At 37.6% G+C, this 18,813-nt stretch overlaps 1 pseudogene; it reads left to right on the forward strand.

Moving 5' to 3' along the window:
• The first annotated feature begins 16,938 nt into the window (after positions 1 to 16,938).
• LOC112401219 (histone deacetylase 1-like) lies at positions 16,939 to 18,543 on the forward strand (annotated as a pseudogene).
• The last annotated feature ends 270 nt before the right edge of the window (positions 18,544 to 18,813 follow it).

Below are 18,813 nucleotides of genomic sequence, written 5' to 3' on the forward strand. Positions count from 1 at the left end.
ACATGAATTACCTGTGGAGCTTATCAAAAAGCTGATTCTGAGTCAGTGGGTCTGAGGCAGGGCCTGAGTTTGTGGATTTCTAACAAGATCCCAGGTGATTCTGATGCTGTCTGTGCTGAGAACCCACTTGGGAATAACAAGGCAGTAAAGCACAGAGGTAGACTTTAGAAGTCCTCAGAAAGTTTTAGCCTAAGATCCACCAGTGGTAGACCTTTGCATAAGGACAGAACCCCAAGGAAGACTAAAATGTAAGGTTTGAGATGAAGGAAAAGACATTAAGAAGCAGTAAACAGGTAGAAGAAAAACCAAAAAGGACTGGTGTTTTAGAAGCTAAAGGCAGAGAGTTTCAAGAAGGAAGTAGTTAACGGTCTTAACTGTTCTATAACATTCAGTAAAGTAAGAATATTAAAAATGCTCACTGGAGAATTCCCTGGTATCCAGTGGTTAGGACTCCATGCTTTCACTGCTGAGGGCCTGGGTTCAATCCCTGGTCAGGGAACTAAGATCACACAAGCCACACAGTGTGGCCTAAAAAAAATATGCTCACTGGATTTAGCATGTAAGTAATCAGTGTTGACCACCTCAAACACAGTTACTGTGGAGTGCTCTTAGCCTGTGCTGCCCAGTACAATATCTCTCTGGTAATTTTGATGCTGATTACATGCTAAAATGACAATATTTTTGATATATTGGATTAACATATATTAACCGTAATTATACTTGTTTCTTCTTATTATTTTAATGTGGCTATTAGAAATTTTAAAAATGGCCATACTACCCAAAGCAATCTATGGATTTAATGTGATCCCTAACAACTTACCCATGAAATTTTTTTCACAGAACAAGAACAAATATTCCTAAAATTGTATGGAACCATAAAAGACCCAGAATTGCCAAAGCAATGCTGAGGAAGAAGAACAATATTGGAGATATAACCCTCCCAGACTTCAGACAACACTACAAAGCTACAGTAATCAAAACAGCATGGTATTGGCACAAAAACAGACATATGGATCAACGGTAAAGAATAGTGAGCCCAGAAACAAACCCACACACCTACAGTCAATTAATCTTTGACAGAGGTGGAAAGAACATACAATGGAGAAAAGATGGTCTATTCAGCAAGTGGTGTTGGGAAAGCTGGACAGCAGCATGTATATCAATGAAGTTAGAACACACCCTCACACAATACACATAAATAAACTTAAAATGGCTTAAAGACTTAAATATAAGACATGACACCATAAAATTCCTAGAAGAGAACACAGGCGAAAGATTCTCTGACATAAATCATAGCAATATTTTCTTAGATCAGTCTCCCAAGGGAATAGAAATAAAATAAACAGGTGGGACCTAATCAAACTTACAATCTTTTGCATAGCAAAGAAAACCATAAACAAAATGAAAAGACAACCTACGGACTTGGAAAAAATATTTGCAAACAATGTAACCAACAAGGGCTTAATGTCCAAAATACACAAACAGCTCATACAACTCAATAACAACAACAGCAACAACAACAAAAACAAGCAAACCAATCAAAAAATGGACAGAATACCTAAATAAACATTTCTCCAAAGAAGACATCCAAGTGGCCAATAGGCACATGAAAAAAATGTTCCACATCACTAATTATTAGAGAAATATAAATCAAAACTACAATGAGGTATCACCTCACACTGGTCAGAATGGCCATCATTAAAAAAATACTACAAATAATAAATGCTGGAGAGGGTATGGAGAAAAGGGAACCCTCTTGCACTGTTGGTGGGCATGTAAATTGATACAGCCACTATGGAGAACAGTATGGAGGTTCCTTATAAAACTAAAAGTAGAAATATCATATGACCCAGCAATCCCACTCCTGGGCATATACCCGGAGAAAACCATAATTCAAAAAGATGCATGCACCCCAATGTTCATCACAGCACTATTCACAATAGCCAAGACATGGGAACAACCTAAGGGTCCATGGACAGACGAATGGATAAAGAAGATGTGGTATATATACAATTGAATACTACTGAGCCATAAAAAAGAATGAAATAATGCAATTTGCAGTAAAATGGATGGATCTAGAGGTTATTATACTGAATGAAGTCAGAGAAAGACAAATATCATATGATATCACTTATATGTGGAATCTAAAATATGCCACAAATGAACTCATTTACAAAATAGAAACAGACTCACGACATAGAAAACAAATTATGGTTACCAAAGGGGAAGGTGGGCAGGGGGAGGGATAAATGAGGAGTTTGGGATTAGCAGATACAAATTAGTATATATAATCTATATTTTTTGGCTGCACCATGCAGCATGTGGGATCTTAGTTCCCTGACCAGGGATTGAACCTGTGCTCCTGCACTGGGAGCTTGGAGTCTTAACCACTGGACCACCAGGAAAGTCCCACAAACTACCATATATAAAATAGATGAACAAGAGGAACCTACTGTATAGCACAGGGGACTATATTCAATAGCTTGCAATAACTTATAATGGAAAAGAATATGAAAAAGAATACACACACACATGCACACACATACACACACACACACATTGGGTTGGCTGAAAAGTTCATCCAGGTTTTTCCATAAGATCTTAGAGAAAAACCTGAACGAACTTTTTGGCCAGCCCAATATATAACAATCACTTCGCTGTACTCCAGAAACTAACACAATGTAAATTAGTTATACCTCAATTAAAAAAGTACACGTGTGGCCCACGTATGGTTCACATTATAATTCTATTGGACAGTGCTGATCTAGGCAGATAAAAATTGGGCTAGGAATAAAAGTAAGCAAGGATGTGGATACAGTGAAGAGAGTGAAATGTAGGATCAATGTAGGAAAGCATTTTTATGTATGAAGGAATTCAGTGTATTTATATATTAAAAGTAAAGTGCCAATATAGGGAAAATGTTAAAGACAAAGAAGAAAGTTTATCATTGATAAATGATAGAGTGGTTATAGAAAAGCATAGACATGGGAATACATCAGACTTAAGGCTTAATTCCTGTCTCCACTGCTTCTTAACTCTGTGACCTGGGCAACTTTACTCATTTTAGGATTCATTTTCCTTACCTGTAACTTGGAGATAATAATAGTTCTTAAGCCATAGGGTTGCTGGAAGAAAGGATTAAGTAGATTAATAAACGTTAAGCATTTAGCACAGTGCTTGGCACACAATAAGTACTTAATAATTGTTAGTTATTATTAATGATACACTTTAAAGGCAGAATATCTCAGGTGCAGGAATTTATCTTGGACTAGAAGAAGGAATTCTAAGTTTAGGACTTCTTATGTCTGATGACTAATTACTTCCAGTTAATCAGTGAAGTAAATAAGGTTATTTGTTGAGAAAGAAAGGTAGACAATGATACTGAGAGATCTGATCAGGGACATGCTTCCAAGTAGTGTTGGTGGCCAGCTAAGGTTGGAGACCATGGGTTTGTGGTGGCACCTAACTGTAAAGTGCAGGGTTTGTGTGTGTAGGGGCAAAGAGGGCAGGTGGTTGAATTGGTTTGGATTGGAGGTTTGCTGAATAGGCACAGTACCAGCACAAAGAAATAGAGTGGAGTATGCTAGCAAATAGTGGTTTAAGTGATACACAGAAGGGTCTAGGTAAGTTAGATAGTGAAAGAAGTGTGATGAGGGAAGAGATAAAAGCACTGGAGGAAATAGAAGAGGGTAAGGAATGGAGGAAATGAAGTTAAAGAACGAGTGGAAAGGGAGCATTGGAATAAGAGAGTAGGAGTGGTAGAAAGTAATGGTTAGAGAATCACATATTTGAACTTACGATGTCAGCAGTGGACCTTTTCCAGATGATGACAAAGTCTAGAGTGTGAAGTAAAGGTAAAGATTACTGGAATCAAGGAACCAAGACCATGGTGTTGGTTGACTTCTTCCTCCAACTTCCACACCAGTAATAAATAGAAATAGAGATAGTGATGGTCTTTTCTCATCATAACTTTAATAGGAATCTCTCAACTGTTTGATCACTCAGTGTGAAGTTAGATGTATGTTTGACATAGGTATTTTTAAGAAAAATATGGTAAGAAATTGTCTTTCTTTACTACATATGAACAGATATTTTTTATCAGGAAGGGATGTTAGATTTTATCAAATATTTGAATTTTTATCATATTGGCATCTATTGAGATGATGATATGGGTTTTATCCTTTGACCTATTACTGGTATAAAATAAACTAAGAAATTTCTTAATATTGAACCATTCTCAATATAATAATATTGAGGGAAATTTATAGCAGTACAGGCCTACCTCAAGAAAGAAGGAAAATCTCAAATAAACAACCTAACCTACCATATAAAGGAATTAGAAAAGGAAGAATAAAGCCCAAAGTCAGTAGAAGGAAGGAAAAAATAACGATCAGAATGGAAATCAAATGGAAAAATCATAAAAAAACTACAAGTAAACAAAGTAAACAATAATTGGGGCTAGAGTGACATATCCTAGCTAACTCCTCCTGGAGGGAAGTAGGAGAAGGGAGTTTTGGAGAGGTACATAAGGCAAAGAAAAATGGTATCATGAGTAGGTACTTAAAGAGTTTACCTGGGCTTATGCTTCTGAGAGGACATCCACATACTTAGGGGACTGTTGCTTCTCTCTCTGATTTTGCTAGAATCCGTGTGAGGTAAAAATTATACGATTATATATCCACATTGTGTCACTGGCCTACTCTGGCACCACTACTTGGGAAGAAACTCGAGAAACTAGAGAACTTGAACTAGGAAAAGAGAAGCTCACTCTCCTGATACACTGCATGGAGGTCACAAAGTTTAGTCTGCTCTCCATGACTATCATCACCCTGGGTCAGGCCATCCAAGCAGGGCAGTGAGGAGTAGAACAGGAAATATACACATATTTTTCAATTAATCTTTGTATAAGACTGTTCAGAAGGCTGGTGTTATTCAGGTACCAGTAGAAATGCATGTATCCAATCCAATGGGGAGACAAAGAAAAAAATAGCTAAAAGAAATTGAAGTATAACAGAGCATAGATTAAGTGCTAATACATAAAAATCCAAAATGGAATTCATTGGGGTTCTACACCATGATGTTATAGCAACATTGCCATTGTAGGCACAGATTCCTATATCTAGCAATGTATTTATTCCTTAAAAACTATATCTCAGGACAACAAATGATTAGTAGAGCTTTTCCTCTCTTTATTCAGCATTCTTTTTAGCTAGGGGAGAATACCACACCTATACAGAATAATTACTCTCAATCTGGAGGAAAAAAACCTAGTTTAATCCATCAAGAGTAAATAATAATTGCAATTATACATGCACCCAACATTGGAGAACCTAAATAATAAAGAAAAGAAAATATTAACAGATCTGAAGGGAGAAATAGACAGTATACAGTAATAGTGAGGTACCACAATACCCAACTTTCAACAATGGATAGGTCATCCAGAAAGAAAGTCAACAAAGGAACATTGGATATGAACTATACTTTAGACCAAATGGAACAGATATATACAGAACATTGCATCCAACAGCAGCAGAATACACATCCTTCTTAGTGCCCATGGAACATTCCTGGAGAGATCAATGAAAGGTCACAAAACATAACTTAGCAAGTTTAAGAAGATTGAAATCATACCAGGTATCTTTTCCAATCACACTGGTATTAAACTAGAAATCAATAATAGGAGGAAAGCTGAAAAATTCACAAATATGTGGAAATTAAACAACACACAACTGAACAACCAAAGGGCCAAAGATGAAATCAAAAGGGAAATGAAGAAATATCTTGAAACAAATTAAAATAGAAGCACAGCACATCAAAACCTATGGAATGCTGCATAAGCAATTCTAAGAGGGGATTTTATAGCAATAAATGCCTACATTAAGGAAGACCTCAAATAAACAACCTAACTTTACACCTCAAGGAACTAGAAAAAAGAACAAAGTCCAAAGTTAGCAGAAGGAAGGAAATAACAAAGATCAAAACATAAATAAATGAGAGAGCACAAAAGCAATAGAAAAGATCAACAAAACAAAGAGCTGTTTTTTTGAAAGAATAAACAAAATTGACAAACCTTTAGCTAGACTAACTCTGAAAAAAGAGAATACTCAAATAAAATCAGAAATAAAATGGGTGACATTACAACTGATACACAGAATTACAAAGGATCTGAAGAGATCACTATGAACAGTTATACACCAATGAATTGAATAACCTAGAAGAAATAAGTTCCTAGAAACATACTAACTCAGTAAGAGTTTTTTCTATCATGAAGAAGTAGAAAATCTGAACAGACCAATGGGAGGTGATTGAATCACTAATCAAAACCTCCCAACACAGAAAAGCCCAGGACCAGATGGTTTCACTGGTGACTTCTACCAAATATTATGGAAGAACTAACACCAATCCTTCACAAATTCCTCCCAAAAAATGGAAGAGAAGGGACCACTCTCAAACTTATTTTATAAGGTGAGCATTATCCTGATACCAAATCCAGATATGAACACTGCAATAAAACTACAGACCAATATCTCTAATGAATGTAGGTGCAAAAATTCTCAACAAAATATTAGCAAAATGAATTCAACAGCACATTAAAAGGATTATAAACCACAACTAAATGGGACTTATCTATGAAGCAAGGATGCTTCAACATATACAAATCAATAAATGTGATACACCATATTAATAGAATGAAAGAAATCATATGACCATCTCAATAGGTGCAGAAAAAGCATTTGACAAATTACAACATCCTTTCATGAAAAAATGTGCAATAAATTGGGTATAGAAGGAACATACCTCAATATAACAAAGGCCATATATGACAAACTCACAGCCAAAATTGTACTCCATGGTGAAAGTTTGAAAGCTTTTCCTCTACGATCAGGAACAAGACAAGAGTGCCCACTCTCACCACTCCTGTTTAAAATAGTACTGGAAATACTAACCAGAACAGTTAGGCAATTATTAGAAATAAAAGACATCCAAATATGAAAGGAAAAAGTAAAATTGTCTTTTTTGTAGTTGATATTTATATATATAAATTCTAAAGACTCAACCGAAAACCATTCGAACTAATCAACACATTCAGTATAGTTGCATGGTACAAAATCAACATACACAAAATTAGTTGTATTTATATACATTAACAACAAAACATTTGAAAAATGAATAAAACAATCCCATTCACAGTAGCATCAAAAAAGTAAAATACTTAGAAATAAATTTAATCAAGGAGGTGAAATATCTGTACATTAAAAACTGTAAGGCTTTGATGAAAGAAATTTAATAAGACACAAACAAATGGAAGGATATCTGGTATTCATGGATCAAAAGAATAGTACTGTTAAAATGTCAGTACTACCTAAAGCCATCTATAGGTTCAATAAAATCTCTATCAAAATTTCAAGAGCATTTTTCATAGAAATAGAAAAAACAATCCTAAAGTTAGTATGAAGTCACAAAAAACTATGAATAGCAAAAGCAAGCTGGAGAAAGAACAAAGCTGGAGGCATCATACTTCCTGGTTTCAAACTATACTACAAAGCTATAGTAATCAAAAGAGTATGGTATTGGCATAAAAACAGACACATAGACCAATGGAACAGACTAGAGAACCCAGAAATAAACCATTGTATATTCGGTCAACTAACATTTGACATGGGGCTCAGGATACTCAGTTGGAAACAATACTCTCTTTCAATAAATGGTGTTGGGAAAACTGGATAACCACATGCAGGATAATGAAATTGGACCCTATCTTACACCACTCACAGAAATTATCTCAAAATGGATTAAAGACTTGAAAATAAAACTTCTAGAAGAAATTATAGGAAAAAGTTTCTTGACTTTGGTCTTGACAATGATTTTCTGGATATGACACCAAAAGCACAAGTAACAAGAGCAAAAATAAATACATGGGACTACATCAAACTAACAAGCTTTTGCACAGCAAAAGAAACAACAAAATGAAAAAGTAACCTACAAAACAGGAGAAAATATTTGCAAATCATATATCTGATAAAGCATTAATATCCAAAAATATGTAAAGAATTCATACAACTCAATAGAAAAAACAAACACACAAACAAAAACCTGATTAAAAAATGGCAGAGGAACAGAATAGACATTTTTTCCAAAGAAGACATACCCATGGCCAACAGGCATATGAAAAGATGCTCGACATCACTAACCATCAGGGAAATGCAAGTCGAAATCACAATGAAATAATCACCTCACACCTGTTAGAAAACTATCATCAAAAAAGACAAGAAATAACAAGTGTTGAGGAGGATGTGGAAAATGTAAATTGGTGCAGCCACTATGGAAAACAGTATGGAGTTTCCTCAAAAAAAAAAACAACAACAACAAACTACCATTTGATCCAGCAATCCCATTTCTGGTTATATATGCAAAGGAAGTGAAAACAGGATCTCAAAAAGATGTCTGTGCCCCCATGTTCTATTCACAATAGCCAAGACATGGAAATAACCTTGTCCATGAGTTGATGAATGGTTAAAGAAAGTGTTATAGATATACGTACTGCCATTTGTGACAATTTGGGTAAAACTTGAGGGCATTATGCTAAGTGAAATAAGTCAGGCAGAGAAAAGCAAATTGATGTCACTTAAATGTGGAATCCAATAAAAGCCCAGCCCATTAAAAAGGAGAGTAGAGTGGTGGTTACCAGGGCCTGGGGAATGTAGGAAATGTGGAGATATTGTTCAAAGGGTACAAGCTTCTAGTTGTAAGATTGGCAGGTTCTGAGGATCTAATGTACAGCATGACGATCATAGCTAATTACTAATGCATTATATACTTGAAAGTTGCTAAGACAGTAGATCTTAAATGTTCTCCCCACAAAAAAGAAATGGTAATTGCATAATAGGATGGAGGTATTAGTTAATGCTATGGTGGTAGGTAATCATCTTGCAATATATTAATGTATCAAATCAACATGTCTTACACCTTAAATTTACACAATGTAATATGTCAAATATATCTCAATGAATCTATAAAATGTGTAAGTAAATAAAAGGAAAATGTGAATCCTAGGATAAGAATGTTATAATATGATGGTCTAGGCTGGAGAAAATGCTAGATATCTGGAATTTATTTGTACTCCTAAATTTCCTCAGGCTGGGGTAACATATCTAATTTTCCATCCAATTGTGTGTTATCTGAGTGATGTGCAAGGTAGAAGTCAAAGAGAGAGTTATATCTTTGATGAAAGAGGGAAAGAATTCTGCTTCCATTGTTCCCAAGTTTATTCCATGAATAAATAAGATCAATACCTATGTTAAGGTAGTATGGCCCCACTGCATCACTTAATCTCAAGGAAAACAATCTATTACATATTTAAGAATAGTTTGTCAGACTAAAGCCTCTGGTTGACAGAGTAACCATCAAAAAATTCTTTATGTGGGTGGAGTGGTGAAAAGCTCCTACCTCCTTTGATCAAAAAGAAGGTTTAAAAATGGTGTTATGAAAAAGCTGTTACGAACTTTAAAATAAATAACACATGTTAACATAAGAACATAGAGGTATAAGAACCTCTCATATAAGAATGGGAGAGGTGATTTCTAGTGTTGATTTTATAAAATAAATTATTAGTCTACAATAACATGTTAGGTGAAATATTTAGGGTAGTTTTAGTTCCCTTTTATAGTAACCTATACAAATAGGGAGACATTAGTTACAAATATCTGTGTTCATGTAAAAAGGAGCAGGGAACCAAAAAATGGTGTTATGAAATCAGTTTTTAAAAATTGATGTCTAATTCCAGCTAAATTGTGTGTATATTTAGATACAACTTTGGTAATCTCACTAAGTGTCAGTATTTTGCCAAGTAAAAGCTCAAGAGGAAAGAAATAAGATTGAAAGAACTTCCTCTTCTGGAAGACCCATGAAAGTCACATGGGCAGGTATCTTTTCCTGTTTATAATTCAATTTTGTAGGGTGCTAGACAGACCTAGTGACAAAGGGGTGTCATTTGAGAATAATGACGCACAATGCATGGCTTGTGTGGCACACCATTTATTCTTCCCTCTACTTGCATAATCATACTTTTATGCTGATTGACTCTACAAGCTTAATACTCAGGATGTATGCTTTGCTACCTTTTCTGGATATTTTATTAACAAAAAAGTTATATCATGCTGATCCAATTTCATGTTTCAGAGATCCAGCTGCAGAATAGATGATGAAGCCACATAAGTTATTAGCTTAGCTGAATGCATAAAAAGTTTAATCAATAATCAGCTTGCATATTTTAAGGGAACCAGTGCAATGACTGTGATAATCAAAAAATACATATCAAACGAATTTATATTCTTAGTTTATTCTGAAGAGTAAATTAGTGCTATTTAGGCTGGTATTTTCAAAGTAAATAGATATTTGTGAACTTAAAAAGAGATAAATACCAGAATTTTTCTTCTGCAATTTTTGTTTTTTAATCCTCCCCCTCCCCCCAGAAAAAGTCTCCAGATATTAACACAGAAACTCTGTTTACCAGATGGGCAGCAGAACTATCCCCAAACCTATCCAACCATGGATTTGTCAAACATAGCAGCTGGGGACCTTCTAGAAGAACATGATTGACAGAGACTCAGGGATGTAGACCATACTTGGACCAAGGCTGATTGATTTCTGACTAAGAGGGTCAGTTGAATGGTTCAGGAATAGTTTCTTCACTACACATGTTGATGCAGTCAGTTTTCAGGGTATTACGTCAAAAATCTCAAGTGATTGGCTTAAAGAAAGTTTTAACTTCTGGTATCTAATTCAGCAAGCCTCTATTATACTACTATGTGCCAAAAACTATTTTAGATATTGGAGGTGGTATTGTGATCTTGTTACCTGTCTTCCAGGACCTTATACTTTAGCAAATTATTTAGGAAGACGGATGCTTGCATAGCTAATAGAACACAGAATGATAAGCAGTAGCATATAAACCAGGGTTATAGAACATAGAGGATGCTTGTGAGAGGGGCTGAAAGAAAAGGTAAAATTTGAGTGGGCCTTGAAGGTTAGAAAGGTTGCTGACTCCAATAGCTGGCAATGACAGGCATTCCAGGCAGAGTGGTATTCTTCACATTTCTTGAACAGCAGAGTCCTTTTTCATTGAAACTGGAAAAAAGGTTTTTGTCAAGGTTAAATGTACATTTAGAGATACTTTCATCACTTTTTCATTTTATAAAAAGTAAGCTGACTGCTACTAGAAATCAGTCTTGACATATCTGCTGTTTTCAGGTTGCTGGTTGGACAGCACTGCTGCAGGTACTGTGTGCTTGGATAACTCCAGCTAAAACTAGGAACTGGGCCTCAGCCATGTATGCAAGAACAGAATAAATGAGGCAGATGTTTTCCTGACTTCTGCTCTTTTGAATCTGCTCTGTGCAGAAGGGAGACGTTGTTTGCTTCAAATTATTTAAGTGCAGCATTTGTCACTTCTGTAATTCACTTACCACCACCAGATATGCAATTACGTTAACTGCGAGCCACTTGCATCTTAGTCAGTTTTACTGTCTAAAAATACGTCAGCTTTTATTTGAAGAGCTAAGATTGAAATTGTCACTTGGGGCCATTCCAAAGCTTTGCTAACTGTGCACTTTAAGTAGAGTAATATTTGAATTAATTTTCCTCTTGGATTTTAAGAAAAATAATTACTCATGTCATGGTTTTCATTTATAACTATCTTTTTACATTATTATTATTATTATTATTGCGGTACGCGGACCTCTCACGGTTGTGGCCTCTCCCGTTGCGGAGCACAGGCTCCGGACGCGCAGGCTCAGCGGCCATGGCTCACAGGCTTAGTTGCTCCGCGGCACGTGGGATCTTCCCAGACCAGGGCACGAACCCGTGTCCCCTGCATCGGCAGGCGGACTCTCAACCACTGCGCCACCAGGGAAGCCCGGGGCAGATTGCTTTAACGCTGCATGCCACCAGTAAGTTTGCTGCTGCTAAAGAAATGTTCTTATTTGGCAAGAAATGGGAATGGCAAGAGAGAGAAGTCTAATCAGATACCATACTGCTCCTGACCCAAGTGGGCATCTTGACAGTGTAATGCCACATTGGGATAATTTAGGTGTTTTGATTGAAAGTTAGTCTCACACAGGTTACCCTAAATCATGGAGTTATTATAAGTTACCATAGTAACCCTGCTCTGGGGCTCTGTTTCTCTGGGCCACCAAAGTGTCACTGTTGAAACAGGGCTCTCTCTCTCTCATGGGATCTTGACTTCTTTCTCTTCAATTACAAATATTTTCTTCTGCTACCAACAAGAAGGTTATCTTATTATCCAATCAATTACTAGCAGGAAAGAGTTTGATTGGTCTAGCTAATTACCTGGTGGGGTTAGCCCTCCTTGAATCAGGTGGTCCACTTGTGATACAGGAAGCGCTATCCCCTGGTCAAGCAGCCGCCCAGCGATGATTTCATTAGCAGGAGCTATGGAAAGAGCAGTTTCCCTTAGAAGAGGACAACGAGAGTGACAATATTGGCACAAAGTACTCAGAGCTAACTGAAAAGCCATAACACTTTCTTATCTGAAACCAATATTTCCCATATTCACACCAGTCAAGATTAATTGCTCCTTCCTATGGGCTTCCATAACATTTTAAGATAAGTTTATTGAGGTTTAACTGACATACAATATTCTGTACATGTGTAAAGTGTAAAAGTGGATGATTTTTGACATATGTATACATCCCTGAAATCATCGCCATAATCAAGATAATTAATATTCACATCAACATAAAATGTTCTCTCTGTTATTCCATAGAGGGATAAATGACAAAGATCCTGCCCTGAAGGAAATGAATGTCAAGTGAAAAACATGTAAAGGATTCATTTCGGATGGGCTAGACAGAATGAAACTGCATGCAGTGCACTGTGTTTTCTATTCAAGATTTTCAATTCCTGAAAGAAAGAATGAATCTTATTTACTTGGTGTGGATCCTGTGCTCACCCCTGGATCAACAACTGTGGCCAAGGGATTAGGATCTCATAGAATTAACATGACCACTGTTGGCCTATCGCCTCTGCATATAGGGGCCATTCCCAGAGAAAGGAGAATTGTAAGCTGTGGCACCATTCCAAGAGGTGTTTACTATAGGATGATAGAGGTTAAGAGACAACCAACATCAAACAAAATATGAACCTTAATTTCCTCTTTCCTACTCTACCACATCTGCATTATACTGTTGAACTTTCTGTCTGGTAGAAATTTTGATTCATAGTGATTTGCCTTTCTCTAGGAATTTGAAAACCCTACTTTTTTGACATAAAATTTGTATGTCTAATGAGCTGCCTTTAATTTCTTGTCATTCATTTTTGAAATTGTCTACTTCAGAGTTAATGCCACAAAATGTGCATGTCTGCTCAATTCTAACCCTCAACGAAACACACACACACACACACACACACACACACACTCTCACACACACATGCACATATGCAGCCTGCCTCTCTCCAGGATTCTTTGTGTATCTGTTTTGTTTTGTTTTTAACCAGGCAGTTTACCTATGTGCAATTGTGGGCATGATATAATGGCTTTGTGGGTGGAGAATTCAGTTTGTATCAGTCTCCAAGTAGTTCTAAGAACCAGGAATAGAGAAAGTATTGTAGATTCTGGAGCTGTTCCTGTTTTGATCCTTAAACAGGGTTAAAGGAAGAAAAATTAAAGAGACTGAGAATGGAGTGAACTAGGTTTTGTCTGGTCTGGAGATATGAGGATCGGAGCCATCTTTTTAAGGTTTTAAAGGGCATGAACAATTTCTCCGAAAGGAATTGGGATTAGTTGTTCTTTTTGCAGCAGAACATCACGATACAAGGAACTGAATTTACATCTAAGCAGGAAAATTGTTCCTTAGTCATAGGAAGGAACTTTTTTGCTTGTTGGTATGTTAAGTTGGAAGAATGGGTAACTGAGGGTAAGTGGCATTTCTGCTTCCTAGAGAGCTCTAGAGAAGGGCAAATAATCCTACACTGTACCAAACTGTACTGATCCTACACTGTACCAAAGTTGAGGAAAACAGAAATTTTCTCAGACTTTTTTACAGCTCTTCAACTCTGTTATTCCTGATGATTTCCAAATGCTACTCCATTAGCGGCAAGTATCACTTAAAGACTTCTCTGGAAAGAGAGACCTTGTAGGCTCTTTTCCAGATCTTTTGTAGTTTAGTTGTCTCTCAAGTCGAGTAAACATTTCCTCACTGGATATTCACTTATTTGTACAATGCATAAAAATTAGAGATACTTTTGGATCTATTTATATATCACGTGTTGGGCTTAATTAGCCTGAAGTTTGAACAAATAATAGCATTTTCTTTTATGGCTCTCCACCCTGGGGATTGCAATAATTATTAATAGCACCAAGGTATTTCAATAGTGAAGGTATTGGTTTAATAATAACTCAGAGTTCTTTAAAGAGACTCAGGGAGTCCACAGAGGCTCTCCCCTCCCTTCTCCAAAGTCATAAAATGACAGTAGCAAAAGAAGTGGAGTGTAAAGAAATTTAAACTATCCTCTGACGAAGAGCAGAGATGTAACTGTGGGTAGGCCTTGGGCTGGAGTTTCTACAGTGCCCCCACCAACCAAAAAAAATATAATAAAACCAGTCTGTTTAAGGAAAAAGAGGCCTCCCCTCATCTCCACCATACGCAGATGTCTTTCAAAAGACTTGACCAGCCTGTGGGAACAAAGTATTTGACCTCTGAGACACCATCCTAGCAGTGTTTGAAGGAGCTTGCTAATCTTAAGGACCATGGCACACATCAAAGGAAAGGAAAATGGCAGCTTTTTGCCAAAGTACTCTAAAGGGAGGCTACCATGTGGTCTTTAGAAAGTTAACATTTGGCAGAGCTTGGCTAGACTGTGAGATCTTCAAGGGCAGAGAAGTTATTTGGTTTCCCTCCCCATAGAGGATTATGGGAATGCAACATAATGGTTAAATTATAGACTGAACAAAGCCTAATTTGTGAGATAAGGCTATAGCTAACAAGGATATATTCATGTTTTCCAAAGGCGAATGGCTTCATTCACCCATTACTTACTAAGTACTTCTGTGTTGTGTGGTGTGTTAAGAGCTAGGGATTCAGTCCTGATTAAGACATTATTCCTGTCCTAGAAGGTCTTACACGCTTGGGTAAGGGGTGGGGACTGACTAGTAAACGGGTGATTAAAATGCAGCTAGTCAGGTATTGCCATATGGGAAATATGGGGACAGTGGGATGGAGTACAGAGGAGGGGCAAGCACTTTGCCAGGACTGGGCAGGGGGAAATGGAGGTAGGCATGGATTTTGGAGAATTTGCTATTTTGTATGCTCTGTGCCACAAGTCCTCTCTGTTAGAATGACTAAGAAATGCTGAATGAATTTTAATTTTCTTTAATGTTCCAATTCTTTTTTAATATTTAACTAAAATTAATTTTTTGCAATGCACCATTACAGAAAAAGAAAGGAAAAAATTTCCAATTCCTTATTCAATAGGTAATTTCCTACATGAATGAGATGGTGTCAAATGAAACACATTCGTTCATTCAAAAAATTACATCTTAATGCCTCAAGAAGAATGTGAGCAAGAATTCACCAGACAGAACTTGGAAAATACTCCACTGAGCCCCACTGAGCTGTCCTTGCCAAGGCGAAGGACAGGTAATTTGCCGTGACTAATTGAAAAACATAAAGAACATTAATATGAAAAATGAAAGCATAGTCCATGGCATAACAGGCAATGAAACCATTCGCATAACTGATTACTCTTCAAGGTAACATGTTCTTCCTCTCAGGAATCTTTTTCTTTGGCCCAGTCTTTTAAAAGCCTGCTAACGTGACATCACTTGAAAGGTCATGGGAGCAGCTGTCTTTATCCTCGTGTCCAGAGAGTGATACTGGGGCACTCATAATTTGAGGAAAGAATTATTAAAGAAAATATTTAGAGACCTTGGTGATGTTATATGTTCCCTCTGAACATCCTGAGACATAATATTAAGAAACAATGATTGTAATATTAGTGTGTTTTAATTTGAAACTTAGTAGCAGGCTATTAGAGGACCTAGGGTTCAGTCTTAGCTCCACTGCATGTTAGCTTTGTGTACTTGGACAAGTCACTTATCTCCACGTGATTCTCAGTTTCTTTATCAGTAAATTGGAGATAATATGATCTCCTCTGCTTATCTTGCAAGGTTGAGAAAAACCAAATAAAAGAGCACTGGTGGAAGCTTTTAAAGACCATAATGATTAAACATAAAAGGATTATTAGGAAAATCCTGACTAATTTTTATGTTGTTAGGTTAGGTCATATCAGCTTATCAAAGTGAATTGTTTTGTATATATTGTTCTTCTTGAAGTTCAAAGAAGAATAGAGCAAATCATGTCCCTTTATAATATGGAAACCTTTGATCTTCTGAAGGTAGTTATTTCCATAGAAACTCTAAATCTGCTGTGGGAGCATCCCAAATGCTCATATCCTCCCATGGCTTTGGGTGATAAAAGAGGCAGATACAAGGCAGAATTGGCAAACACAGTAGCCATCGTGTGCTGACAGGGCCAAGGTGACTTATGTTTTTTTTTTTTTCAATGTGTTGTGGGCCTTGATAGCACATTAATGACTGGCTAGTGTCCTTACCCTGTGTTATCTTATATGGACAATCTACCTGAAGTCTAGAGGGTGGTATATTGTAATGGCCAAGAGCAAGAGATGTAAGGGAAGGTAAATAATTGCTTTAGATCCTGGCTCTGCTATTTAATAGCTGTGTGATCGAGAATAAGTTACATAAACTCACTGAGCCTGAGGTTCCAGGTTCCATTAAAATGGACATGACAGTAGTATACAACTCATTTAGGGATGTTGGGAGGATTGAATGAGTTAATATATGTAAAGAGGCTGAGCAGAGCCGCTGGCAGGAGGGCAGAGGGACCTACGGAGGGGAGCAAGATGGCGCAGACTCAGGGGGAAAGTCTGTTACTACTACGATGGGTTTTTGTGAGAATCCAGTAAGAAAATGAATGTGAATGTGCTTTGACACCATAAAGTGTAATGACGTGCAAGAGGTAAGCTGTGACTTACAATAATTCTGAGTAGTGATGGTTATTTTTCTGTTGTGGGAGTGAATTCCCTGGAGATATAGTGAGGGGATGTTGGAAATTACATTGGATGTAGTTTCCAATTATGTTGTATATTATGGACAAGGCCACCCAATGAAGCCTCACTGAATCTGCATGACTCACAATTTGCCCCTTAACTATGGCCTCGACCGAAAGATGGAAATTTATCACCCTCGCAAAGCCAATGCTGAGGAGAGAACCAAGTACCACACTGACGACTACATTAAATTCTTGCGCTCCATCTGCCCAGATAACATGTCCGAGTACAGCAAGCAGATGCAGAGATTCTACGTTGGTGAGGACTGTCCGGTATTTGATGGCCTGTTTGAATTCTGTCAGCTATCTCCTGGTGGCTCTGTGGCAAGTGCCCTGAAAATAAACAGCAGACGGACATCGCTGTGAATTGGGCTGGGGGCTTACACCATGCAAAGAAGTCCGAGGCATCTGGCTTCTGTTACGTCAATGTCAATGATATCGTCTTGGCTATCCTGGAACTGCTGAAGTATCACCAGAGAGTGCTGTATATTGACATTGATATTCACCATGGCGATGGCGTGGAAGAGGCCTTCTATACCACAGACCGAGTAGTGACTGTGGCCTTTCATAAATATGGAGAGTACTTCCCAGGAACTTGGGACCTATGGGATATTAGGGTTGGCAAAGGCAAGTATTATGCTGTTAACTACCCGCTCCGAGATGGGATTGATGACGAGTTCTATGAGGCCATTTTCAAGCCAGTCATGTCCAAAGTAATGGAGATGTTCCAGCTCAGTGCAGTCGTCGTACACTGTGGCTCTGATTTCCTGTCTGGGGATCAGTTAGATTGCTTCGATTCGACCATCAAAGGGCAAGCCAAGTGTGTGGAATTTGTGAAGAGCTTTAACCTGCCTATGCTGATGCTGGGAGGAGGTGGCTACACCATTATAATGTCTCCCGGTGCTGGAATTATGAAACAGCTGTGGCGCTGGACATGGAGATCCCTAATGAGCTTTCATACAACGACTACTTTGAATACTTCGGACCAGATTTCAAATTTCACATCAGTCTTTCCAATATGCCTAACCAGAGCACTAATGAGTATCTGGAAAAGCTCAAACAGCGACTGTTTGAGAACCTGAGAATGCTGACCCGCATACCTGGAGTCCAAATGCAGGCCATTCCTGAGGATGCCATTCCCGAGGAGAGTGGTGATGAGGACGAAGAAGACCCTGACAAGCACATCTCACTGTGTTCCTCGGACAGACAAATTGCCTGTGAGGAAGAGTTCTCCGACTCTGATGGGGAGGGAAAAGGAGGTCGCAAGAACTCTTCCAACTTCAAAAAAGCCAAGAGAGTCAAAACGGAATATGAGAAAGAGAAAGACCCAGAAGAAAAGAAAGAAGTCACAGAAGAGGAGAAAACCAAGGAGGAGAAGCAAGAAGCCAAGAGGGTCTGAGCAGACCTCTCCGGTTCTGGCTTCTTGCCAAGTTCCCCACCTTTATCTTGCACCCCCTCGGATTTTATATTTTCTATTTCTCTGTGTATTTATATAAAAATATATTAAATATAAATATCCCCAGGGACTAGACAGGAACCAGGGCCCCGAGCTCAGGGCACATGTGTTAGGTGAAGCTTTTCTAGTAGCTGCCTCACCACCCATCCCTCCTGAATTCTTAATTTTGAACCATAACGGGTGCCAGGTCTGGCTAGAAGGGATACACTTAAG

Source organism: Neophocaena asiaeorientalis, unplaced genomic scaffold (assembly GCF_003031525.2).
Source record: "Neophocaena asiaeorientalis asiaeorientalis breed wild unplaced genomic scaffold, Neophocaena_asiaeorientalis_V1.1 scaffold519, whole genome shotgun sequence".
Classification (NCBI taxonomy): domain Eukaryota; kingdom Metazoa; phylum Chordata; class Mammalia; order Artiodactyla; family Phocoenidae; genus Neophocaena; species Neophocaena asiaeorientalis.